Source organism: Triticum aestivum, chromosome 7D (genome assembly GCF_018294505.1).
Source record: "Triticum aestivum cultivar Chinese Spring chromosome 7D, IWGSC CS RefSeq v2.1, whole genome shotgun sequence".
Lineage (NCBI taxonomy): Eukaryota > Viridiplantae > Streptophyta > Magnoliopsida > Poales > Poaceae > Triticum > Triticum aestivum.
In genome coordinates, this window is record NC_057814.1 from 209,787,239 (window position 1) to 209,814,773 (window position 27,535).

The window sequence follows — 27,535 nt, forward strand, 5'->3', positions numbered from 1 at the left end:
TCCACTATCGAGGACCCACTCAGTGGCTTTGGGTTGATCATCCTGCAGATGAATTAGTGCAGCTTACGAACTTCATATACTTCATCAGTGAAGAATATCACATCACAATTCATCAGATGAATTTCATCAAGCAATGCAACAGTTAAAACAGTATGAGGACGTGTGAAATGAAGGTTCATTTCTTCATGATTAGCCTGCGTCCTTTCAGGCACTCTTCAGGTCTCTAGCAAATTCTTCAGACGTTAAAGTACGTCTGGAGACCTGACCCTGCATAAAAGATTAGTTCTTTTTCTTCACCACCCACATTTGAAGGGGTGGCAAAGAGTTCATCACTCTGCGAGCTCCATATGAGAAAGGTGGCATAGAAGCCAATCCATTTTGTTTCACATAAGAGGAGTTAGGGTAAGCATATGAATAAGTAGAGAAATTCTTCGAGGACTTATGAACATAATGATTAGAAGAATAATGCTCATATTCATAGCCCTTAGCTCTTCCCTGCGAAACAGAGTTGTTAGCACGATGATGTTCATATGAGGACTTTGATCCTCTTGAGGAATATGATCCATGTGAGGAATTTGGTCCGTATGAGGACTTGGATCCATGTGAAGAATTTGGTCCATATGAAGAATTTGATCTGGGGTTCCTAATCTTCACAAGTGGTGTCATGAGGACATTCACCTGAAGACTTTCAAGGCACCTTTTGGGAACCCAGATTTTCTTCATAGGGGAACCGTTCCTGCAGTTAGTGCCAACATATCTAGCAAATACTTCACCATTCTGAGTTTTAAACAGTTTGTAGTTGGAGTCAAATGACTCATCAGAAGAATGAGAAGATTCACATGTAAAGCCAGATAAATTAGATGGATCAACTGGAGGTCCCTTTGCAGCAACCCATGAGGTTTTGGGGTACTGCTCAGGCTTCCAATATGTACCATCAGCATTGAGTTTCCTCTCAAAGGCAATACCCTCTTTCCTAGGGTTCCTGTTGAGGATCTACTTTTTAAGCACATCACAAAGAGTCTGATGCCCTTTGAGGCTTTTGTACATGCCTGTCATGTACAATTCCTTCAGCCCTGCATCGTTAGTGATACTAGCAATGTCCTCGGATGAGGAATTAATGATAGCAGAGACAGTTGAGGAATTTGTAGCATCAGAAGCATTTGAACATTCAGGTGAAGAATTAGCAGATTCACGTTCAATGCATTTCAAACATGGAGGAACAAATTCTTCCTGAGCAGCGCTGATTTGTTGAGCAAGTAATGAATCGCGCTCCTTCTAAAGATCTTCATAACTCACTTTTAGCTTCTCAAGATCTTGCTTTCTTTGAAGAAATTCATAAGAAAGCTTCTCATGATCAAATAAGAGAGTGTTATGTTGATCTTGAAGGGTGTCATACTTAGTATGAAGTCTCTGAAGACTTTTAGCCAAAGCTTTTGACTAATCCATTTCTTCACCCAACATATCATCGCTCTTACTAAGCATGTTTTGAACCTTTTCCAAAGCTCTTTGTTGTTTAGTGGCAAGGGAAACAAGTTTGACATAAATGGGTCCTAATTCATCATCAGATTCATCATCACTAGATTCAGACAGATAGCATTCAGTTACCTTTTCACCATCTGCCATAAGGCATGGTGAGGAGGATGATGATTCTGGTTTGAATGTCATTGATTTGAGAGATTCCTTGAAGTCCTCAAACCAAGGATCATGACAGGTTCGATGACCTTCATAGACATCAGAAAGACGGTCCCAGATAAGCTTCACATGATCGAGATGCATAATGTTCTTGAACTGATTTTGAGACAGACAGGAGCAGATGACGCCCTTCGCCGTGAGGTTGAGAAGAGTGTACTTGCGAATGTCATCAGCTTCCGCCGTCTTGCACAGATCGGTAAGACCAATCTCAGTGACGGTCCACAGTTCGCTGTTCATCGCCATGAGGCGCTTCTTCATCATGGCCTTCCACTTGGGATAATCATGACCGTCAAAGATGGGACATGTCACTTTCTTCATACCTGTGGTCGACATAACTAAAACTCCAGGAGGTTAAACCGAAATCACACATAACAAGGGAGTACCTTGCTCTGATACCAATTGAAAGTGCGTTATATCGACTAGAGGGGGGGGTGAATAGGCAATTTTTATGAATTCTTCACTGAGGAATTTGTGGGTGAGGAAATTCCTTAGCGAAGAACTACTTGCAGCGGAATAAGTACTCAAAAGTATGCATAGCAGAACACAAGCATAGTCATCATGATGAAATGAAGACAAGCACGGAGTACAGAAAGCGTAAACACAGGATAACACAGGATGAAGACAAATAGACTGAAGAAATTGAACTGAGGAAATTGAGAAAGTCTTCAGCCAAAGTCTTCAAACACAGATATGAACAAGCATACAACATAGTAATGAGGAAATGAAAGAGTTGAGGAAATAGAACCAGTAGGCTTGGTGAAGACAATGATTTGGTAGACCAGTTCCAACTACTGTCTCAGTTGTACGTCTGGTTGGAGCGGCTAGGTATTTAAACCTGAGGACACACAGTCCCAGACACACAGTCCTCACCGTATTCTCCTTGAACTAAGGTCACACAGACCTCGCCCAATCACTCGTGGTAAGTCTTCAGGTGACTTCCAAACCTTCAAAAACTCGGTCACTCGGCGATCCACAATTTCCTCTTGGATGCTCTAGACCATTACGCCTAACCGTCTGGAAGAAGCACAATCTTCAAAGGTAACAAGCGTCGGATCCACGCAGGATCAATCTCTTCAGTGATGCTCAATCACTTGGGGTTTGTAGGTTTTTGGGTTTGGGTTTTCCTCACTTGATGATTTTCGCTCAAAGTCCTCGGAGGATGGGATGCTCCCAATTGACAAGTGTCAGTTTCTCTTGGAGCAGCCAACCAGCTAGTGGTTGTAGGGGGCGGCTATTTATAGCCTAGGGAGTAGCCCGATATGATAAGACATAAATGCCCTTCAATGATATGACCGTTAGGTGGGTAGATATTTTGGGACAGCTGGCGCGTAGCACAGCAACGGTCGGAAATTTGAGGCTCAAATTCCTCAGGGCTATCATGTTCCTCACTGTGTAGGCAATCCGCACTGGCGAATTCCTAACTCCTCAGTCAGAACAAATTCTTCAGTGGCCAGAAGAACTTCGTCTCTGTCACTGAAGAAATTGACTGTATTGTATGAGATTTCCAATGGCTTCACTCGAAGGGATTGGTAGGTGTAGGATTTTGAGTTGAGCATCACATGGAAATTTTTCCTAGTATTTCCTCGACCCCCTTTAACAGTACGGTGTTTCCTATGACTCAAGAAAGAGAAACTGAAACTACGAAAACAAAAGTCTTCACGCTTCATGTTCCTCAAATGAATACCAAGTCTTCAAGGTCACACCAATTTCTTCACTTTCAAAGTCTTCAGAAAGTCTTCAGAAATACCAAAGTCTTCAGTTGAAGAACTTCATTTGTAGTGGTCGACTTTCTCTGTAGATATCAAACTCCTCATAGACTTATAGACCTGTGTACACTCACAAACGCATTAGTCCCTTAACCTATAAGTCTTCAATACACAAAAATCACTAAGGGGCGCTAGATGCACTTACACGCGACACTTCCATTGATGAAGAGCATCGCACTATCATGAATGCGGTGGTCAATAAGGTTCAGTCTGCCAAAAGCGGACTGACTGAAGCCTGTGCGAGCCTCCTAACAGGCTTTGAGGTAAGTAGTCAAATTATAAGAAAATGTCACAGCATACATAGTAGCCCCTGATGCTCTGTTTGGCGTTCGTAAAGAAAGGCCGAACAGAGGATCGAATAACAATCGCATGAGTCTAATCAGAGTATGTCTATGTGAATAAGCATGCTTCACTGCTGGCCGCTGCCGCTTGTACCGCGGAGGTCGCCGCATTGAAGCGGGACCTTGAGCGGTCGAAGGAAGAGCTCGGCCTTACCAACAGGCAGCTCGAAGAGAACAAGGTAAGTGATACCCCGTCTGTATATTGATAAAGAAAAACGTGGTTTAAATAATAGGATCGTCATGAATTTTGCTAGGGGCCACGACCGAAGTGGCGGCCCTGAAGAAGGCACTGTTCGAGGCCAAAGACAAAGCGGCCAAGGAGCACACTGAGCGCGAGAGGCACGAGGCCCGAGTTGGCGAGGTTCAGCAAGAGCTCCAGGATTTCGTCAAGAAATACGAGTCCTTGGAGTGTGACTCTAAGATGCAAGGGTCCGAGCTTGCGAAGGCCCTCGAGAACGCACAAAATGCCAAGGCCGAAGCCCAAAAGGCCCTCCAGGAGATTCAGGCGGTTAAGAAGATAGCGGCGGGTAAGGCATTCATTATGCAAAGCAAGCATGTGAAGGAAACTTTCCTTTTACTTACCCGAGTTCGGGGCACTCCAGGAGCGTTCGCAGATCTACCCCGCAGTGTGTCGGATGCCGCGGAATTCTACCGGGCCAAGGATGGGAGCTCGACGGAGAAGTTGTTCTGGTCTCAGTACACTGGGACCGAACATCCGATGCCCTTGAGCGACCAGTTGAAGCAACTGGTCGAACTTCACAAGGCGGCCGAACAGGCCATGAAGGGCCTCATGGTCCGGATGTGGCCTGGCGAGCCCCTACCTGGCAGCTACTTTGGACTGGTAGGGCGGCTTGTGAATGCCTGCCCACAGCTTGAAGTCATCAAGCGGTCCGTCTGCATTGAGGGTGCGCGCAGGGCCTTTGCCTGGGCGAAAGTGCACTGGGCGAAGATGGACGCCGAAAAGCTGGTGAAGGAGGGGCCGCCGGAGGGCAAGGAGCATTGCCACCCCGAGAATTATTATGACAGTGTCCTGAAGGGTGCTCGCCTTGTGGCAGAGGAATGTTCTAAGGATGTAATATTTGAATGAATGTACTCATGTGATCCTGTAATATGAAATGAGTTCATCTGCGCTATGCAACGCTTGTTAATTTAAAATATTACCTTCTGTGCGGCCATTTATAAAATCTGAGAGTTGGCCAGTCGTCGGCTTCTGCCCTCGTGTAGTTAGTACTGGGGTGTTCGGGATAAACCTGATCACTCTTTATCCCACTTTTTGGGTCCTTCGAAGGAGGTGTTCAGCACAACGAACCAGGCAATCGGACTATAAAGCTTTATCACTCTCACTTAGCCATAGAAGTCTACAATTTTAAATTTTAGCGAAGCCCCTAGTATTCGGAAGGCCGAATTTGGGGCGCTATATACGCCTAAATCGGACAAGGCCGACTGCCCGCCCGAAGCGGAAAAAATCTTTAAGGATTTGAGACCTCTCGAACAGCGACCAGCTCTCGCCGCATCATGACAGTCAGTTTTCGGCTTTCTCTACTGAGGTGCTCGTCCGGAAGAACCGGGACACAATCGCAGTAGTTCTCCCAGTGTTACCTTAGTCGATATAGCGGAACGTAAGGTACCAAAACCTGGGAGCCGGGAAAACCCAACTATTGACCCAAGACATGATTCGAAGCTGATGCATAAAATGCTATAAGTTCGGGGTGCCGCACTGTCGAAAGTGTTCAGACTTTTCGTGCCGTGTTATGGGGTACACTGAAGCCCCTGGCGCGCTGGTCGTACCAGAATGTACGAGTGCCACTTGTCGTAAATAAGCAAACAAGGTAAAAAAAAGAAATGCAATAATAGGCTAACGCTATACATTGTTATTTAAATAATACGTCAAAGCATACGTATACAAGTAGTGTAATAAGCAAAAAAAGGACTATTTGACATGTTCTATCCAAGGGCAAGCTGCGTATGGGTATGTAAAAACACGTACATCGATCGTTTATCAGAGACCACCTGGGAATTCCGTTGTACGTCAGAGCTTCTTGCTTCCTTGGTATTTCCTTCCCGTAATGGGTCCGACGACCAGACTGCCGGAAAGGGCTTCCAGAGAATAAGGTCCTGAAAGAGAGAAAATTATAAAGGTTACGGTCCCTGGGGCGGTTGAGCCGCATTGTGGGTCGTGCCATAGTCGTGCCTCCGCCTATGCCCATGGTATCTTGAGTGCGTAGTTATGTACGCGTGGCACAAATTTCGCCGCTTGACTGGGACTATGACGGAGGCCGAATTGCTACCCGAGCTCTGAACGTGCCTGGTGATCCTGTTGCAGGTTACTTCGGACTCACTTGAAGGTGTCTGGGTTCCTTTTTGCCGAATTGGCAGTTGGCCTCAGAAGGCTGCTTTGTGCTTCCGCTGCGAGGGCTGCAGTGTGCTCCCCCGTGCGGAGCGAGCGTTCGGTGTTTCCATTAACTGTTATAACTCCGCGAGGTCCTGGCATTTTGAGCTTGAGGTATGCATAATGCGGTACCGCATTGAATCTAGCAAATGCGGTTCGTCCGAGTAGTGCGTGATAGCCACTGCGGAAGGGGACGATATCAAAGATTAACTCCTCGCTTCGGAAGTTGTCCGGAGATCCGAAGACCACTTCCAGTGTGATTGAGCCCGTGCAACAGGCCTCTACACCTGGTATGACACCCTTGAAGGTGGTTTTTGTGGGTTTGATCCTCGAGGGGTCTATACCCATTTTGCGCACTGTATCCTGATAGAGCAGGTTCAGGCTGCTGCCATCATCCATAAGGACTCGAGTGAGGTGAAATCCGTCAATGATGGGATCAAGAACCAATGCGGCAGAACCGCCATGACGGATACTAGTGGGGTGGTCCCTGCGATCGAAAGTGATCGGACAAGAAGACCATGGGTTGAACTTTGGGGTGACTGGCTCCATCGCATAGACGTCCCTTAGTGCATGCTTCCGTTCCCTCTTGGGAATATGGGTTGCGTATATCATGTTCACCGTTTTCACTTGGGGAGGAAATTTCTTCTGTCCTCCTGTGTTCGGCGGCCGGGGCTCCTCCTCATCGTCACTATGCAGCCCCTTTTCCTTGTTTTTGGTATTCAACTTGCCGGCCTGTTTGAACACCCGGCATTCCCTGTTGGTGTGGTTGGCTGGCTTATCGGGGGTGCCGTGAATTTGACATGAGCGATCGAGTATGCGGTCCAAACTGGACGGGCCCGGATTGCTTCTTTTGAACGGCTTTTTCCGCTGACCGGATTTAGAGCCACTGAATCCGGCATTGCCTGCCGTGTCTTTGGCGTTGTCGCCATTGTTGCGGCGCTTGAGTCTGTTGCGACGTGGTCTGCCGTTACTATCTTTGGCATCTGAATTGCCATGATTTCTTGATGTGTTGTTGCTACGAGCCAGCCAGCTGTCTTCGCCCGCGCAAAAGCGGGTCATGAGTGTCGTGAGGACTGCCATGGACTTTGGCTTCTCTTGGCCGAGGTGTCGGGCGAGCCACTCATCATGGATATTATGCTTGAATGCCGCTAAGGCCTCAGCATCCGGACAGTCGACAATTTGGTTCTTTTTAGTTAGGAACTGAGTCCAGAATTTCCTGGCTGATTCCCCTGGTTGTTGGGTTATGTGGCTCAAGTCATCAGCATCCGGTGGTCGCACATAAGTGCCCTGGAAGTTGTCAAGGAATGCATCTTCCAAATTCTCCCAACTGCCAATGGAGTTTGTTGGCAAGCTATTCAGCCAATGCCGAGCTGGTCCTTTGAGTTTTAGTGGGAGGTACTTGATGGCATGTAGATCGTCACCGCGGGCCATGTGGATGTGGAGGAGGAAATCCTCGATCCATACCGCGGGGTCTGTTGTACCATCATATGACTCAATGTTCACGGGTTTAAATCCTTCTGGGAATTCGTGATCCATCACTTCATCAGTGAAGCATAGGGGGTGTGCGGCGCCTCTGTGCCGGGCTATGTCACGACGCAGTTCATACGAGTCTTGTCTGCTGTATTCGGCCCGGCCGGATTTGCTTTTAGTGTATCCGGCGTGACGATCATCGTCACGCGTTGGGGCGTGCCCCGTGATCCGTTGATCAATCTTTTATGTCCTGCTTTGTTTTCCAATACGTCTCACAGGTCCTGCGTGTTGCCCCGGGCCTTGGTGTTTTTGCTTGACTGGCGACGGGGTGCGGGCTGGACTTCGGGCTGATATCCCACTCTGTCTCGGCCACGAGGTGGCCGATCAGCCGCATCATATGCTGGTAATGTAGGTTTTAATGCTTCCTCCTCGAGTTGGGGTAGCAACCTGCACTTTGGGTAACTCTTGGTAGGGCGTTCGAGTTCGTATTCCTCGGCCGCCAAGACCTCAGTCCATCTATCTGCTAGCAGGTCTTGGTTAGCTTGAAGCTGCTGCTGCTTTTTCTTCAGGCTTTTTCCTATGGCTAAAAGCCGACGCTTAAAGCGCTCCTATTCGACGGGATCCTCGGGCACGATAAATTCTTCGTCGCCGAGGCTCACCTCGTCTTCGGAGAGGGGCATGTAATTGTCATCCTCAGATTCTCCGCCAGCTGCCTGCTCCTTAGGGCTAGCTTGCCCGTCCTCCTGCTCGAAACCTGGCTGGAGGGGATTGTTGTCTTCGGCATTATCTGCAGCGTTATTGTCTCTTATGCCGGTATCGCTGCTTTTACTATGGCGGGGCTTAGAGCGGCGCCGCTGACGCTGGTGCTTGGGTTGCTTCTCGGAGGGATTGTCCTCCGTTGCCTTATCGCCATCGCCTTCTTTGGGGGTGTCCACCATGTATATATCATACGACGAGGTGGCAGTCCAGCGCCCTGTGGGCGGTGGTTCCTATTCGTCTCCTGCATTGTCGTCCATACCGTCGATGTCTTCGGAGCCGAAATCAAGCTTGTCGGTTAAGTCGTCGACAGTGGCTATTAAGTGGGTGGTGGGTGGGGAACGAATTTCTTCGTCGTCCGCATCCCACTCAAGCCGGACATAGTTCGGCCGAGGGTCTCCTGACAAGGAGAGAGACCTTAATGAATTTAGCACGCGCACAGGGGCGAGTGCTGAAATATATCCGCGGAGGAAAACTCCATGATCAGTGCCCAATCAGATTCGATAGGCACGGACGCAGGCGGTTCGGAGCCCGTGGCCGGGGATGAATCCAAGTGTCCAGCAACACGGGTCTCATAGGAGGTGAAGTCAGCATTCGGCTCTATCGCCGCTGAGTGCGCGGCCTTCGTGGCGGGGTCTATCCACCCGTCCTCGGACGACACGATCTGCTCCGGATTGAGGGCCGGAGTAGCCGCAGGTGTGATTTCCCGGACACTGTCCGACGGCAGAGCTAAGTCATGCTCATCGTGATTGTGCGGCGCACCTGACACGGGCTCGAATCCGTCGAAGATAAAGTCTCCGTGGATGTCGGCGGTATAGTTCAAACTTCCAAACCTGACCTGATGGCCAGGGGCGTAGCTCTCGATCTGCTCCAGATGGCCAAGCGAGTTGGCCCGCAGTACGAAGCCGCCGAATACGAAGATTTGTCCGGGGAGGAAAACCTCACCCTGGATCGCATCGTTACCGATGATTGAAGGGCCCATCGAGCCTTTATCATGACGGCACAGTGGAACTCTCAATGAAAGCACCAATGTCGGTGTCAAAACCGGCGGATCTCGGGTAGGGGGTCCTGAACTGTGCGTCTAAGGTGGATGGTAACAGGAGGCGGGGGACACGATGTTTACCCAGGTTCGGGCCCTCTCGATGGAGGTAATACCCTACTTCCTCCTTGATTGATCTTGATGATATGAGTATTACAAGAGTTGATCTACCACGAGATCATAGAGGCTAAACCCTAGAAGCTAGCCTATGATTATGATTGTTGTTGTCCTAGAGACTAAACCCTCCGGTTTATATAGACACCGGAGGGAGCTAGGGTTACACAGAGTCGGTTACAAGGGAGGATATCTACATATCCGAATTGCCAAGCTTGCCTTCCACGCAAAGGAGAGTCCCATCCAGACACGGGACGGAGTCTTCAATCTTGTATCTTCATAGCCCAACAGTCCGGCCAAAGTATATAGTCCGGCTGTCCGAGAACCCCCTAATCCAGAACTCCCTCATGCATACCTCGGGGTGCATCAAAATGGAAGATCCTTTTTGTTTTACCACATTGAGTACCTGAATGCCTTTCTGAAAATCAATCTTCAGACACGCACATTGTGTAGTGGTACTCCATGTCCTCCATAATTGTTCTTGGATCTCAATCTCCCATCGTTGCAAGAGGGATGATAGGTATGCCTTTTGCACCTGCACATATTTCAAAGACAGAGAATTTTGTAAAAGGTTAGTTATTGAATGTTCCTCTCTTTTCATTTGGTGGACTACTAATTTCCCATGGTGGTGGATCACTAATCTCTCTATTATCTTGTTGAGAAATATCAACCTCACATTTAGTGGACTCACACAACTCATTAATCCTCTCTCCCTGAATGTGTGGTATATCTTGGTGTGGATCTTGCACTTCTCTAATCTCATGATGAATAATCTGATCCTCACATTTTGTGACTCACTCACCTCACTTTTCTTATCAAACTCAATATATGGAATTGTGGAAAGTGGACACTCTTCCGCACATTTGGTGGAGTCACTCAACTCATTTTTCTTTTCACTCTCAAGTGGTGGGATTTTTGAAAGTGGACACTCTTCCTCAGTTTTGGTGGAGTCACTTAGCTTGATTTTCTTATCTCTCTCAAGTTGTGGGATTTTGGATTGTGAGCTCTCTTCCTCACATGAAATTTGTGGCGCATGTTTCCTGGATGTTGGGACAATAATGGTGGTCAAGATGGGAACATTAGGAATGAACTTCTTATGTAAACATGGGCTATGAATCACTGGAGTCGGTTCGTCAACCACGGTAATACTTTATGGTGGGTCGTCGGTGTGCCGACCGGTGACGTAACTTTGCTATCGGCCATGACGTCCTTGCTGCGATTCATGAGCAGCGACGACATGCCTAGGGGCAGCAGTAGCTTGCCCTCAAGCATGTCGTCCTTGCCGCATTTCAGGAGCAGCAGCAGTACACCAACGACCAGTAGCGACACCATGCCCTGCATGTGTTCTTTGCTGCACCTCATGAGTAGCAGGGTATTGTCGGTATTGAACCCTATCACCACCTGCTAGAGCACGCTCGTGAAGCATCCTCTCCATGGCTCGGAGTATGTTGTTCTCGAGTTGCTGCACATCAATGCAGGTGGCCAAACAATTTTCTCCTCCATGATTCTTTTGACGCGTACTTGGTGTAGATCCTGCCATGTTAGTGGGGCTACAAAAGTGGAATAGGATAACTTTTGTGGAATCACACAACCTCACCTCTTACTCACCAAAGTTCTTATGAGTTTACATCAGATTGTGCTTTTCCTGGATGTGTTAAAGCGATTGAAAGACGAGGATCAAAGAACTAGCTTCGGTTTTTGGTGGAGCTCGGTGGGGTAAAAAAAGGGGTTTGTGCTAAAATCAAGTTGATGCAAACCAAGAAAATATGGGGATAGATCTGCCTCACCTTTGCACCAAGATTGAAAAACACACAACACACAAGGTTTTGAAATTTTTCTACCGCTGAAACTTTTGGATCTTACACAACACTTTCTTTTTCTCTCTTGACTTTTTTGCCACTCTTTTTCTTTCTTTCTTAAAAAAATTTTCCACCCTTTTTTCACTCTTTTTCCAAAGCACAACAACCAAACTAAAAACAATTACGAAGATGAACTTGGTGCAGATCTAAAAGATGAAGAACATGCAAGGTATGCAACAAGAAGATCTCAGCACCAACAAGGCTTGGATTTATTTTTGGTGGGGCTTTGGACTTCTAGGACAGAAAAATATAGCATGAAAAACACTCGATCCAAAGGGATGATAGCAAGATAAACTTGGATAACAGATCCTACCATGTCAACGAAAGCTCTGATGCCAGATGATAGGTGGGAACCCGATGAATGAATTCACGCCCGAGGGGGGCCCGATCTTCACGTTGTAGGATCGAATCGGGAGGGATAACTACCTGCAAGCATCCAGGATAACTAGCTTTATACCTGCCAAGGTTGGATGCAACCCGTACATTGGGGATGGCTGACCGAAGCTACAAGAACTCCAACCCAATGTCCGAACAATCGCAGAACCACAAACCTGGACTAACCCACACAAAACGGACGGAACCGAGGCTCCTTCTCGCGAATCTGGATGAATTCAAAAGAGCAAAGGTAGCAAGGATCTCTCGGATCTCTCTAGTAGTCTTGCTGCATAAGCCTGTAGCTGAATGGTTTGACAAAGTTTCTTTCTAGAGGATGTGGGAGGTGGGGTTTTATAGTAGGGACAACCCTCTTAGCTAGGTGTGAAAATGGTTTCAAAAGTAAATAGGTTTGGATGGCTTCCTTGGGGGAATAAGCAGTCAACTTTGGGAGTTGTTGGAGAGCCCCTGAGAAACTCGTGAAGCCTAGACAGCCTGGACACCTTCCACGAGATCGGCTAGAACTTTTGACTCACAACTCCAAATGATGTGATGTTTTTTTGCATTGGAAATATAATTTGATGTAGCTTGTGGTGATGTACCCCTATGGCCCTGTCTCTCCACCACATGGGTGTGGCACAACAAGACATCAGAGGTAAAAACTGATAGCATCAGCTTCACTTGAAACTTGTTATCTCCAAACTTGTTCCTCCAAACCGATTGCTTCAAGAGCTCATAGATTATTGGATTTCATCCATGTGATACCTAAGTTCAACCAACAACAATGGATATGAAATTGCAGCCATGTATTCAAGATTATAGTATGAACTTAAGTTAGCGTTCACCTGGGCATGTGTTTGCATGATTCGGCTTAGTAATTCTTTCTACCTAAATTTTGCACATTTCTAAAAAGTCGTGTATGATGTACCCATGTGCTAATCATCCTCCCTCCCTTGATGAAGTGTCGTCCTTGACTCTCGTTGATCTACAAAATATAAGTAGAAGGGAAGTAGATAGTATTCATGCAAAGGAATAATGCAATCCTCATTTGTAGCTTTCACCTTAGAATTGGGTTGCATCTGATCATGCATTTGTTTATCACACTTGGAGTTTGTCCAGGTATGATTGGTGTTGTTTCATTAATTGAGATGTCCTCATCATCCCCCCTCTCTTGAAAAAGAGTCATCCTCGACTCTACCTGGTCATCACACAAAGGAAAGCAGGGCAATACCAAATCATAATGCAAAGGTTTCATGATATAGAGATTTTTAGTTTTCAAGTTTGGTATCTTATGGATGATGCCAACATGATATTTTGTTCGACTTAGGAGTTCCTTCCAGCAAACATTTCCATGGCGCACAAATTTATAACCAACCATGAGCATGTCCATATCATCCTCCATCTCTTGGAGAAAAGTCATCCTCAACTTTACTCGGTCTACAAAATTATAGCACAAGGACACTAGAAAATAACTAGGGAAAGAAAAAGTTGAACATTTTTGTGTGGATCCCAAGTTCCCCAAATCCATTGTTTTTCCATCATGGTTGAACAAATTATATTAATGGATTGATGGTGTGCTGAAGGATGTGCCCAATAAATTTTCTCTTATTTCATTTTTCGATTGTTTCAAGAGTTCATATGTGCATACCTCGGGGTGCATCAAAATGGAAGATCCTTTTTGTTTTATCTCATTGAGTACTTGAATGCCTTTCTGAAATCAATCTTCACACACGCACCTTGTGTAGTGGTACTCCATGTCCTCCATATTTGTTCTTGGATCTCAATCTCCCATCATTGCAAGATGGCTGATAGGTATGCCTTTTGTACCTGCACATATTTCAAAGTCAGAGAATTTTGTGAAAGGTTAGTTACTGAATGTTCCTCTCTCTTTTCATTTGGTGGACTACTAATTTCCCATGGTGGTGGATTAGTCATCTCGCTATTATCTTGTTGAAAAATATCAACCTCACATTTAGTGGACTCACACAACACAGTAATCCTCTCTCCCTGAATGTGTGGTATATCTAGGTGGGGACCTTGCATTTCTCTAATCTCATGATGAACAATCTGATCCTCACATTTTGTGGACTCACTCACCTCACTTTTCTTATCACTCTCAATATATGGAATTGTGGAAAGTGGACACTCTTCCTCACATTTGGTGGAGTCACTCAACTCATTTTTCTTTTCACTCTCAAGTGGTGGGATTTTTGAAAGTGGACACTCTTCCTCACTTCTGGTGGAGTCACTCAACTTGCTTTTCTTATCACTCTCAAGTTGTGGGATTTTGGATTGTGAACTCTCTTCCTCACATGGAATTTGTGGCACATGTTTCCTAGATGTTGGGACAATAGTGGTGGTCAAGATGGGAACATTAGGAATGAACTTCTCATGTAAACATGGGCTATGAATCACCGGAGTCGGTTCATCAACCACGGTCATTGTCGGATTCTGGGTTCTGGTAAACCCTTATGAGGTTCGAACTCTGGGGTGCGCACGAAGAACTCTCTCTCTCTAGTTCGCCGCTCAACAATCTCACGGCCTAGCTCGATGAACCCAAAGAACACGAGACGCAGAGGTTTATACTGGTTCGGGCCACCATTATGGTGTAATACCCTACTCCAGTGTGGTGGTGGTGGATTGCCTCGAGGGCTAAGGATGAACTAGTAAAGTGGATGAACAGCCTCCGGAGGAGAGGTGTCCTTGAGCTCTATAAGCTGGTGCGATGGCCTTGGTGGAATGGATCCAATCCAAGATAAGATGCCCCCCTACGATGGTGGCTAGTCCTATTTATAGAGGCGCTGGTCCTCTTCCCAAATGTTAGGCGGGAAGGGATCCCACAACGGCCAGGTTTGAAGGGGGACAACTAGTACTATCCTGACAAAAGGTGGTCTTCGCCTGCCAAGGCTTTGGTGGTGACACTACTGTGGGCTCCGTGGTGACCTTCGTCTTGCCGTCCTGCTGGTCTTGGTCTTGTTGCACCGATATGGAAACCTTTGCCTAATGCGTCGGGACTCCTCGCCTGCGCTTGCCTCTTTAGCACCAAAGAGGAAACTGGCACACTGCGCCCGCTGGCGCTCGTCTGGCCTTGGTCGTCATGGCTCACGTCACGTGAACCTCGCGAGGTGCCCCTTGCATAGATGTCTCCTGTCCTCAGGAGCCAACCTAGGGAGGCCGCCCCAGGAAGGTCTTGGTGTCGCCCGCCTCGCGAGGCTTGGCCCCTCGCGAGGGTCTTGAGTTGTTAGAGCCGAAGCTGGGCCGTACCGGGCCGTTGGTGGAGCCACGATGTGGGCCGCAGGCAGGCAAGTTTTGGGACCCCCGTTCCCAAGACGCCGACAGTAGCCCCCGGGCCCAAGGCGCGCTCGGACTTGGCTTCGAGGCGAAGCCAAAGGGCAAGTGCGGAGTGCCGCGGGCCCCAACCGCCTACGGCCTCGGTCGACACGTGGCGACTGACGGGACATGGGCGCCTCCGCTTCTCCATGCTGCCTCAGCAACCGTCCGACTTGACGAGACCCTGCTGCATGCAGAAGAAAACCATCATTACCTGCGATCGTGGAGGCCGGCGGTTGGCCTCCTTCTGGTTATAAATGAGTAGGGGGTCGGAGCCCCCGTTGCTCATCTCTTTCTCCACTTCGCCTGCTTCTTCTTCCTCCTCACTTCATCGTCGTGCTACGACACCCATGGCGCCGATAGGGAGATTCTCCGCCGCTGAGGAAGGAAAGGGCCCCCGTGAAGAGCGGGGGCCACTTCCACCGAAGAATAGGTTGGCCTGCTCCTGCGACGTCGTCGTGAGGCAGGAGGTGACGAGGCCTTGGTACGAGCGGCCTCCTCCTTGCTACCCGCTGCCCTTGTACGCCTAAGCACAAGGCTTCGAAGGCAGCGCCGCTCGCGCCACGGCCGTGGTGGCCAGGTCGTGGTGGCACGCGCCGCTGGCCCACGAACCCACGCCGAGGGCTCCTCGCGCGAGCTCGCGGTGTGGGCGGTGATGCCGCCGCGCATGTGGATCAGATTCCCGCAGTTCTTTGCCGAAGAGATGCTTCCGAGGGGGTCGCTCGAGTTGTGGTTGCAGCATGCCGAGTGCAGCACCCCGGCAACGGGAGCGGAGGTCGAGGTCGTCTCCCCGGGCAAGATCTTCATGACCCATGGATGGGGCGAGGTTGCCCGTGCCTCCACGCTGTTGTTCAAGGTCTTCGACGAGGAAGGTCGCCGCCTGGAGTGCTGCCCTAGAGGGGGTCGCCAGGACGGCGCAGCGGCAGGCGCGGGGCCCGCCCTTGGTCCTGCCGACAGCTCCTCCAGTAGCAGTGACGGTGCCTAGGAGGCCAGCGACTCTCCTGAGCCTGACAAGACTCCAGAGACGAGCGACGACAGCTACGTGCCCCCGAGCTCTCGCTGGGCCCGGAGCGAGCGACGTCGTTCGCTCGTCGTCGTCGTTGATCTGGACGGGGTTGGCGTCGGCCCCCCGTGGCCCACTGTTGATGATGGCGTTAGTGGCGACGTCTGTAGATATGACCCCTGGTAGCCTTCTTCTTTTGTTCCCTGCGAGGAATCGAGATGAACCCCGTGGGTGTGTGTAAAGAATCTGTAGTGCCTTTGCGTCGATATTATTCTCATTATGAAATTCGTGGTTGCCTGTCTTGCTTTGGCTTTGTCCCCCCTTTTCATCCTCGCGGTAGCTTAGCGCTCTACGCCGATAGGTCCCAGTCCCCAGGCAGGCTTCAGCCGTCGCTGGTATGCCAGGTTGCGATGCCGTGGTCAAGGCCAGGAGGTGAGCGGCCCGAGGTCCGGTAAGAGCTCCTGAGGCGCGATGCTCAAGAGGTTCCCTTTAGCATGCAAGCAGCTCCCTGAAGGCAGAAAAGGAAGGCAGCATCGCCGGAGCAATGCCGCAAGAGTTGAAAATCCTGTGTCGCATCGTGGGGCTAACTCAAATGCGTGACTTATCTTAGTGATCGTGAGTCGATTCATTGTGCTGCGCCCAGTTTGCGCGTCTGCGGCGATGGTACGGCTAGGTTTGGGCCACGCCAGCTCCCCCTTTCCACGCTCTTGTAGGTGCTCTGTGTCCTCGGGTCCTGACCCTCGAGCAAGGATCAGCCGCCGCTGGTATGCCAGGTCGTGATGCCGTGGGAAAGGCCAGGGGGTGAGGGTTGGAGAGTCAGTAAGAGCTCCTAAGGCGCGATGCTCTGGAGCCACCATTTAACGCGCAAGCGAATTGCATGAGAGAAGGAACGAGTTGGCTGGGCCACCTGTAGTTAGGCTCCGGAGATTCCTGCGGGTTAGTTCGAGAGGGAATATAGCTTGTAAACGCGTCTGCTGTCCTGCCGCTCATCATTCTGCAAGAAGGTGAAGGCACTAAGGATCTGGTGAGGTGACGTGCGCAGGGCGGGCCGCGAGCCAGAGCTCGATCTCTCAGGTTTATCAGCGTTGCAGGGACGGACCCGAGCACAAGCGCCGTGCCAGCATGTGGAGTCCTCGTCGCGGGATGAGCAGAAGGTTGGTCAGCGATGCGGGATGCCGCAAAATGTAATCAGGTAGATATAGGTCATAAGATGATTCAAGCAATGCTAGCTTAGATAAATGCGAGAACGATACATGCCACAGGGACAGACCCGTGCGGCCTGGGGATGATGTAGCCCGAGGGGTGCCCCCAACAGAGTAAGTTAAAGATGCAAAAGGATACATGTCGCGGGGGCAGGCCCGTGCGACCTAGGAATGATGCAGCCCGAGGGGCGCTCCCAGCTGAATAAACTAGAAAATGTCACCTGGAACCGTTGTCGACGAGGTGTTGGGGTAGCTGAAGATGCGTGCTGAAGAAGCTGTTCCTCATGAGTTGCCTGGGTCCTGAGCCTCGGGAGGCTTCGAGGGCCCGGGCGGCTCATGAAGAACCGTCAACGTCCCCACCAGGACAGTGTGACGCCTGGCCTCCTGAGCCGCCAAAACGCTCCACAAGTGGCGCTGGAAGGTGACAACCGCGTTCGGCAAGCCGAATGGCATGCGAACATAGCTGTGAGGTGGACCCTCACACCGGCCGATGTGGGATGTCCAGGAGCACTCCTGAGATGCGGCTCTGTTGAGCCCGAGGTAGTCGACGCAGGCGCGCAGCTCGCCGTCCTCGCCGGGACAAGGAGTTGCACCGGGTGGTGGGCGGCGGTCGCCGCGCATGACTCTCGCTTCTTGAATCTCCTTGGTGGTCTTGGTGATGAACTCCTGAGCACCAGGCACCCCTTGCCTTGTGCCCTGATGCAGGAAGCGTGCAGTGAAGCATGCCTCCACGTGGTGCCCGAGCGCCTCCCTCATGACGTTGGCTAGGTCTGAGGCCCTACAGAAGAGAGCCCGAGCCCAGCCTAAGGAGGGCGCCGGGCGTGCCTTCCTATGCGAGGGAGGGAGGCGCCCCATTTGCAGGCGCAGGTCCTGAGGTGGTGCCGCTGGAGACGCCGCTCTCCTAGGGCCCTTGGTGGAGCAGCAGCTTTTTCTTCTCGGGGACAGCCTCAGGGGGGTAGATGGTGCCATCGTTGTTTGGGTCCTCGACCGTCGCAGCATGGTAGGTGCGCTCGAGAGAGCACCCCGCGTCCTTTTCTTCGCAGGCGACTATGATGACACCGCCGCTCCCTGGCATCTTGAGGACATTGTAGCCATGATGAGTCACTGCCATAAACTTGGCCAGGGCAGAATACCCAAGGATGGCATTGTACGACAGGCGGATGTGGGCGACGCCGAAGTCGATGAGCTCGTTGCGGTAGTTGTCGCGCTTGCCGAAGGTGACAGGGAGGTGGACATGCCCTATCGGGGTGGTGGAGCCATCGGTCACTCCTGAGAAGGGCTTGGTAGGCTACAGCAGATCATATGGCACTTGGAGGTGGTCAAACGTCTCGACGGATAGGACATTGAGCCCTGCACCACCATCGATGAGGGTCTTGGTGACTTGGACGTTGCTGATGATGGGCGAGCAGAGCACCGGGAGGGCGCCGGCAGTTGCCGCGCACTTGAGCTGGTCAGATGAGCTGAAGGTGATGGTGCACTTGGACCACCTAAGAGGGCGCGTGGCCGCGAGCCTAGGGAGGGCCGCGTTCCCCTCACGAGCAAACTGCTTGAAGATGCACTGGGAGGCTGGAGCCTGAGCTCCACCCAAGATGCAGGCGCTGGCGCGCGGCTCCTGGAAGCCCCCCAGCCCCCTCGTCCTGGTGATGGTCGTCGTTGCAGCGGTGGCAGTGGAGGGAGGCTAGCCTTGCCTTGAGGACGGTCCTGCCAGCGGTCCTCACGAGGCTGGTCGTGCCACTCCTGGCGGGGGCCACAGTCGTCCCAGTGTCCTCCACTTCGTCCTCCACCTCATCCTCCTCCTCGGCCGTAGCCTCGGTCATTGCGCTCGGGGCGTCGACTGAAGCGCCCATCACGGATGACCCTGAGCCCTTGATAGTCGCTGGTGTTGTGGCTGTGTACGTTGTGGAAGGCGCAGAACGGGCGGCTTCCCTTGGATGACTCCGGGCGGTCACGGCTGCGCTTCATCTCTGGCTCAGCCACGAGCACGGCCGCTCCCTTGCGCTTCACATCCTTGGTCTTCGCCTTCTTGTCTTCTGGGTCGGTAGCTGGAAGCTCGAGGAGGGAGAGGCACCCCTCCTCATCTCTTGCACACTTGGTCACCATGTTGAACATCTATAGAGTTGTGCATAGGTCCTCGTGGATGGCTAGCTCCTCCTTCATCTTGACATGGAGGACGCCATTAGAGAACGTGGAGATGATGGCCTCGTCCGTCACCTTGGGGATCTTGAGGTGGACGCTGTTGAAGTGCTGGATGTACTTCTGCAGGGTCTCCCCTGGCTGCTGCTTGATGCGCCGCAGGTCACCCGCGGCCGGAGGGCGGTCGCGAGTGCCCTGGAAGTTGGCGACGAAATGCTCGCGCATCTCGCCCCAGGAGGAAATCGATTTGCGGGCAAGTTCAGAAGCCACGAGCGCGTGCCATCCTTGAGGGCCATGGGAAACCAATTCGCCATGACCTTCTTGTCGCCGTTGGCTTCCTCAATGCTCAGCTCATAGAGCTGCAGGAACTCAGCTGGGTCGGGGGTGCCATCGTAGCGTGGAGGCAGGTCGGGCTTGAACTTCCTGGGCTAGACGACGCTACACAACTCAGGAGTGAAGGCACGTCAGCCTACTGTAGTCACTGGAGCCCGTCCAGGGAGCAGAGCCTGGTCTTGGTACCCACGCGCCGCCACCGCAGGCGGCGCACGGTCTTGACGTGGCGGTGCTGGGAGTGCAGGAGCATCTTGTTGCGGCCGAGGGACCTCCCGGCAGCTTCCTTCTTCACGCGCGGGCGCCCTGCGCGGTGGGTCGCGCTGTGGGGCCGCGCGTCTTGGTGCGAGGGCGACGTCTTGACGCAGAGGTGGTGGAGGCGCTCCATGGGCCACGTTGCCCGCAGCGGGAGGCAGACGAGGCAGCGAGAGGGATGGTGCAGGAAGAGCCCCCGACGGCGCTGGCAAGCTCGACGATGCGGTCCAGCCAGTCCTCATAGAGGTCGTCGACTGAGCGATAGCGCAGGAGCTCGCGCGCCGTGAGCAGCGCGGACTGCGCATCAAGGGACCCGCGTTGAGCGTGAGATGATGAGCCGGCCGGAGTCAGCAATGGGGTGGCAGTGCGTCTGTCCGGCCGCACGGAGGGGTGCAGCGACGAAGGCTGCTGCTCGTTCCCTGCCGGGCCGGTGGCGGCATTGGCAGCAAGTGATGGAGAGCGACGGGCGCCGTTCGGGCGACGCGAGCGTTGAGAGCGGCCCGGCGCTAAGCGTGGGCTCGACGAGCATCAGCCATGGAACCGGCGGGGCGGTGGAGCGTGGATCAACAGAGGAAAAGCTTCGGCGCACCCCTACCTGGCGCGCCAAATGTCGGATTCTGGGTTCCGGCAAACCCTTATGAGGTTCGAACTCTGGGGTGCGCACAAAGAACTCTCTCTCTAGTTCGCCGCTCAACAATCTCACGGCCTAGCTAGACAAACCCAAAGAACACGAGATGCAGAGGTTTATACTGGTTCGGGCCACCGTTGTGGTGTAATACCCTACTCCAGTGTGGTGGTGATGGATTGCCTCGAGGGCTAAGGATGAACTAGTACAGTGGATGAACAACCTCTGGAGGAGAGGTGTCCTTGAGCTCTAGAAGCTGGTGCGATGGCCTTGGTGGAATGGATCCAATCCAAGATCAAATGCCCCCTACGATGGTGGCTAGTCCTATTTATGGAGGCCCTGGTCCTCTTCTGAAATGTTAGGCGGGAAGGGAACCCACAACGGCCAAGTTTGAAGGGGGACAACTAGTACTATCCTGACAAAAGGTGGTCTTCGCCTGCCAAAGGATCTGGTGGTGACGCTGCTGTGGACTCCGTGGTGACCTCCATCCTGCCGTCCTACTAGTCTTGGTCTTGTTGCACTGATATGGAAACCTTTGCCTGATGCCTCGGGACTCCTCGCCTGCGCTTGCCTCTTTAGCACCGAAGAGGAAACTGGCAAACTGCGCCCGCTGACGCCCGCCTGGCCTTGGTCGTCATGGCTCACGTCACGTGAACCTCGCGAGGTGCCCCTTGCATAGATATCTCCGCTCCTCAGGAGCCAGCCTAGGGACGCCGCCCCCAGGGAGGTCTTGGTGTCGCCCGCTTCGCGAGGCTTGGCCCCTCGTGAGGGTCTTGAGTTGTTGCTGCCGAAGCTGGGCCGTACCAGGCCATTGGTGGAGCCACGCCGTGGGCCGCAGGCAGGCAAGTCTGGGGACCCCCGCTCCTAGGACGCCGATAGTCATGCTTTGAAGTGGGTCGTTGCTACCTCTTGAGCACTGTGTTGGTTTTCCCTTGAAGAGGAAAGGGTGATGCAGTAAAGCAGCATAAGTATTTCGCTCAGTTTTTGAGAACCAATGTATCAATCCAGTAGGAGGCCACGCACGAGTTCCTCGCACCTACACAAACAAATAAAATCCTCGCAACCAACGCAATAAAGGGGTTGTCAATCCCTTCACGGTCACTTACGAAAGTGAGATCTGATAGATATGATAAGATAATATTTTTGGTATTTTTATGATAAAGATGCAAAGTAAAATAAAAGGCAATAAAAATAGCTAAGTTTTGGAAGATTAATATGATGGAAAATAGACCCGGGGGCCATAGGTTTCACTAGTGGCTTCTCTCGAGAGCATAAGTATTACGGTGGGTGAACAAATTACTGTTGAGCAATTGACAGAATTGAGCATAGTTATGAGAATATCTAGGTATGATCATGTGACGCCCCGTTACGTCCGACAGAGTCAGGCGTAATGGAAGCCGTCACTTCAGAGTTGCGCCAGGATCAGTTAAGGAGAACAGTATCATGTACAAGACGGTGCAGCTGCCATGAGTAGGCAAGCTTTTATTACATTGACACCTCAAGTGTCGACTAAGCCTAAGCGACCATGACGATAGATCATCATCCACTTCTAGTTACGTGCCTTCTAAACAAACCATGGAGGGCATCTACTCTTCATAGCCTTGATTGTCGACTTCCTCATAAACATACTCCACTTCAGAATAACCGAAGTCATTAAGATGACCAGATTCATCATAAGTACCATTCTCTATCACCTCAGAGTTCTCATAACTCTCTTGTTCTGAAAAACAACATAAGTGCAGCTGAGTACGTATAAAATACGTACTCCGCAAGTCGCCGGGAAAAGTGGATGCAAGAGTCTTTAAAGAGGAATAACTTTACCGGCCACGGCTACAACCACCGAGCCATTAGCTCAAAATACTTTGTAGGTAAAAATATTTTCCCTTAACCCATTTTGTTGAAAACCAAATTTTATTTATAAAATCTACTGGCGACAGAGCGACGTGGGACCTTACATCCTGTGTCAGAGGAAAACCCACACGACGCACGTCCATGCGCTACCCGTGCACACGACTAGACCAAGGAACCAGAACCTTTAACCAGCCCGTACACTACCTCTGCTTTTCCACCTTGCCTTACTAAAGGCCCGCGGGTCGAGACCCCTGACCGGCAGTCCCGCCCTAGGGTGACTGTACCTACCTGGCTACAGCCACCTTCTCACCCATGCAGAGGCAGCTACTTGGCATGGGTAGTTGGTTCAGCCCGTCCCATTCCAGGTCTATGGTCACTACGATTTGCGCCGCTTTTGAAGTAAGCGCCAGTTGGTTGTGTCCTAATGTGATACCCTATGTAGAGGAGCCCGCCATCCAAGCCGACCCTCCCTGGGTTGCTTTCACCAACATGAGCTCCCCTACCCACCAAATATTTATTTATATTGTAACCCTACCTGGGTCACAACTACTTAATACAGATGCTTCACCTGATCTGGTCCAATTGCCAAATCAGTGGATCCACCTGATCCAAATTTCATTTTATTTATGAAAATATTTATTTTAAATCTTATGCAAAATTTTGGAAATGACCCATAGCCCGGAAAACATTTATCAAGACATGGTCAAGGAGATGACGACTTGCCGGATAGTGCTTCGACCAACTCGGAACCACCGGGCGTGGCTCCTATGGATCCGAGATCGGCTCCTGATAATTATTTCACAACCATGTTTATATTTCCTAATTTAAAATCTAAAGATCCAGCAACACGGCCATGTTGGGAAAGCCATAATTAATTAACTAGGTTGTGATACGTCCTAGTGTTTCATTGAGAGATAAAATGCATCAAACCATCCAAATCAGAGTAGCATGCACGTATGCCATCCAGTCTAGAGAGTAAAAAAATGATAAGTAAAAAGGAAACAATAGCCTAGTACTGCACTACTAGTACTTTACTCGTTGAACCCAGCTCGTTCCTCTCCTCGTCTTCTCTGCTATCCCAAGAACAGAACCAGCCACCCACCTCTCTCTCTCTCCCCAAGAACAGAGCATGGCCGCCGCAGCCTCGATCTGCCCCGTCCGGGCATCTCCGGCGACACGGTGAACACCTACAGATTCTCCTCGTCCCCCTCTACCATTTCCCCCTATTTATTTTATCCGCCGCCGCCAAAAACGTCGCCACCACTCAATCCTAGCGCTGCCTGATTCAGGTCCGGTGGGCTTGCCACCGGCTGCAGCGGCAACGACGTCTCCATGCCTACATCCTCCCCCAGCGCAGCCACACGCACGAGGCATGCAGCCACGGGCGTCGGGCGTGTGCGGCTTCACCGGCGCTGCTCGGTCGCATGGCTCTGCTGCTAACGGTGTGGAACTAGCCACATCCTACTGCTACTACTGGTAAGTACTAATTCTGATTCCTTCTCCATAAGTGTTCCAAATTTCACATCGAGTGCTTGCTAGATGTCAACGTGGGTGTGCATATAGTGTTCATTTTATCTCAGGCCCTACTATTGCCCACTCAGCCATATTGCCTTCTTTCTCTTTGTTTATCTCAAGGCCATGAAATTAATCAAGATTTAATCTATGGCGTGGTCATGGTATTGCTACTGATTAGATCTAAATGTTGTTCCTAACTAGTGCTACTCATCCTTGAACACCATATAGAAGCAAATAGTGGCAGTGAAACTCCAAAATTAATTACTTGTGAGTAGATTATAAACATCAATCACTCAATTTTTGCTACAGATTGGCAGGGATTAATAATTAGAACAAGGTAGTATACACAGGAAGATTGATCTTTTGGATACACACATACATGTCTTAGCAAGTTACTAGTACTTTGGATTTGATTCTTGGCATGTTAGATCTAGTACAAGCCATAGATGTCATTCACAGAAACTTTTACAAGCTTTTGCAATTGATCTAATTAGTTTTGATTAACTTGGGTGTTTACGCAAACATTTTGTTCTTTTTACAGCAAGATAAATAGACCAAGGTGAATAGATGCCCATGGACTGATTCAAACCAAGGTGAGGATAGACAAGAAGTCAAGCAAGAAGGGCTAACACAACAAGGTACTTGATTAGTACCTGATGGCGCATGCAACCCAAAGGGCTTCACCGCAGTGAAGGACAGCAGTGTGGCAGAAGGTGAAAAGGCAAGTGGTGGTGGTACTCCAGTGTATGTGTGTGTGTGAGGTGGATTGGACCATAGTGAAAGGAATGGCTCCTATTTATAGTGGGGTTAGTAGCTATGTCGGTTTGGAGAGGCATTACATCTGGCATGCATGCGTGGTTAGGCTTGCATGCATGCCTCCACTTGTGTCTCTTGTAGGCTGTACTAGGGACAAGTGTAATTTGCTTGACTGGCCATTAGTTGGCATTTACTTTATGTGGAAAAAAAGATGAGACCAAGATCCGATTATAAATTTGTAGAATATATGGAGGTTTGGAAAATATTTTGTTGTGCATGGTCAAATGCTATTTGCTATAATAAAAATTAAATGTGAGGTGTTTCCATTATTTTAATTAATGTTTGGGCAACGCCGTTGAAATTATTGTTATCTAATTCTGATGGTTCTTACATCCTATCCCCCTTAGAGAAAATTTCGTCCTCGAAATTTGTTGAGTCGCACCTCGAAAAGGTTAGGATATTTTTCTCGGAGGTCATCTTCTTTTTCCCAAGTCGCTTCTCGCACCGGATGATTTCCCCATTGCACCTTGCAATATATAATTGTTTTACTCCTGAGTTTCTTTTCCTCGGTGTCCAGAATACGACGAGGATGCTCCTCATACGTTAGGTCCTTTCGGAGGGTTAATTCTTCCTCCGAGACTCTCTCAAATGGTGGCTTTACGCTCTTGCATAATTGGGAAACATGAAATACGTCATGAACCCCTTGTAGGTGCGTTGGCAATTCTAATTTGTACGCCACCGTCCCTCTTCTTTTTAAGATCCGATAGGGACCAATATATCGCGGACTTAGTTTTCCTTGTACTCCAAAGCGCTTGACACCTTTAATTGGTGAGACTTTTAAATAAACAAAGTCTCCGGGTTGATATTGTATATCACGTCGTCTCTTGTCCGCATAACTTTTTTGCCGGCTTTGCGCCGTCTTGAGCCGCTCTCTAATTATGCGAACTTTTTCCTCGGTCTCTTGGACCAAGTCGGGTGCTAAGAGTTTCTTTTCTCCGGTTTCCACCCAACATATTGGGGTTCGGCATCTTCGACCGTATAAGGCCTCAAATGGGGACATACCAATACTAGCTTGGTAGCTATTGTTATAAGCGAACTCTGCTAAGGGCAAGTGCTTGCTCCACGAGTCACCAAAATCTAGCACACAAGCCCTTAGCATGTCCTCTATGATTTGATTCACCCTCTCGACTTGACCGCTAGTCTGGGGGTGGTAAGCGGTACTAAAATCCAATTTTGTGCCTAATGCTTCTTGTAATTTTTCCCAGAACTTGGATGTAAACATGGATCCACGATCTGACACTATTCTAGAAGGTGTCCCATGTAGAGCTACTATCCTGTGGATATATATCTCAGCCAATTTTTCTCTGGAACAACCCGGGGCTAAAGGGATAAAATGGGCAGATTTAGTGAGTCGGTCAACTATGACCCATATGATCTCCTCTTGTTTTCTTGTTTTGGGCAGTCCGGTGATAAAGTCCATGTGGATTTCCTCCCATTTCCATTGCGGAATTTGGAGAGGTTGCAACAATCCTGGTGGTCGCTGGTGTTCTGCCTTTACTCTCTTACAAGTGTCACACTCATCCACATACTGAGCAATTTCTCTTTTCATATTTCTCCACCAAAATGTACCTTTGACATCCCGGTACATTTTTGTGCTACCAGGGTGTATGGTGTACGGTGTGTTGTGTGCCTCCTGGAGTATTATTTGCTTAATATCAAGGATATTTGGCACACATAACCGGGTTTTATACCAAAGTGACCCGTGTTCTGCTATTCGGAACTCTGATGGTTGACCTTCTTGTATTCTGCGTTTTTCCTCACAAATAAACTCATCTTTGGTTTGGTTTTCCTTGATTTCGTCCAACAAATTGGGTCTGATTGTTAATGTGGTTAGGATTTTCTCAACCGGTTTATGTATGAATTCAATTCCCAGCTCATGTATCAGATGCTTATCATAGGTTGGGATCTTGACATGATTGCATGAGGTTTTTCGGCTAAGGGCATCTGCCACCACATTAGATATGATTCAATGTAATACATGAGCAATGTAATGCATGAGGTTTCTCTTTGCATAATTTCAATGTAATTCTTCTTATTGTGGCACGAATGTTCAGATTTGATATGATTCAAGATAAAAGTTTAATGTTGACATAAAAACAATAATACTTCAAGCATGCTAACCAAGCAATTATGTCATATCAAAATAACATAGCCAAAGCAAGTTATCCCTATAAAATCGTGTAGTCTGGCTATGCTCCATGTTCCCCACACAAAATATTCATATCATGTACAACCCCGGTTTTAGCCAAGCAATTGGTTCATACTTTTAACGCGCTTCAGCCTTTTCAACTTTTACGCAATACATGAGCGCAAGCCATGGATATAGCATTATGGTGGAATAAGGTATAATGATAGTGGTTATGTGGGAAGACAAAAAAGGCGAAAGTCTCACATCAACGAGGCTAATCAATGGGCTATGGAGATGCCCATCAATTGATGTCAATGCAAGGAGTAGGGATTGCCATGCAACAGATGCACTTAGAGCTATAAGTGTATGAAAGCTCAAACAAAAGAAACTAAGTGGGTGTGCATCCAACTTGATTGCTCACGAAGACCTCGGGCATTTGAGGAAGCCCATCATTGGAATATACAAGCCAAGTTCTATAATGAAATTTCCCACTAGTATATGAAAGCGACAAAATGAGAGACTCTCTATCATGAAGATCACGGTGCTACT

General features: G+C 49.7%; 1 long non-coding RNA gene across 1 annotated transcript; it reads left to right on the forward strand.

The window, feature by feature from the left end:
- Nucleotides 1-23,556: 23,556 nt before the first annotated feature.
- Nucleotides 23,557-25,042, forward strand: LOC123169473 (uncharacterized). The gene is made up of 3 exons (XR_006484854.1): nt 23,557-23,706; nt 23,817-24,003; nt 24,584-25,042. It is a non-coding gene; the product is annotated as an uncharacterized lncRNA (long non-coding RNA).
- Nucleotides 25,043-27,535: the final 2,493 nt, after the last annotated feature.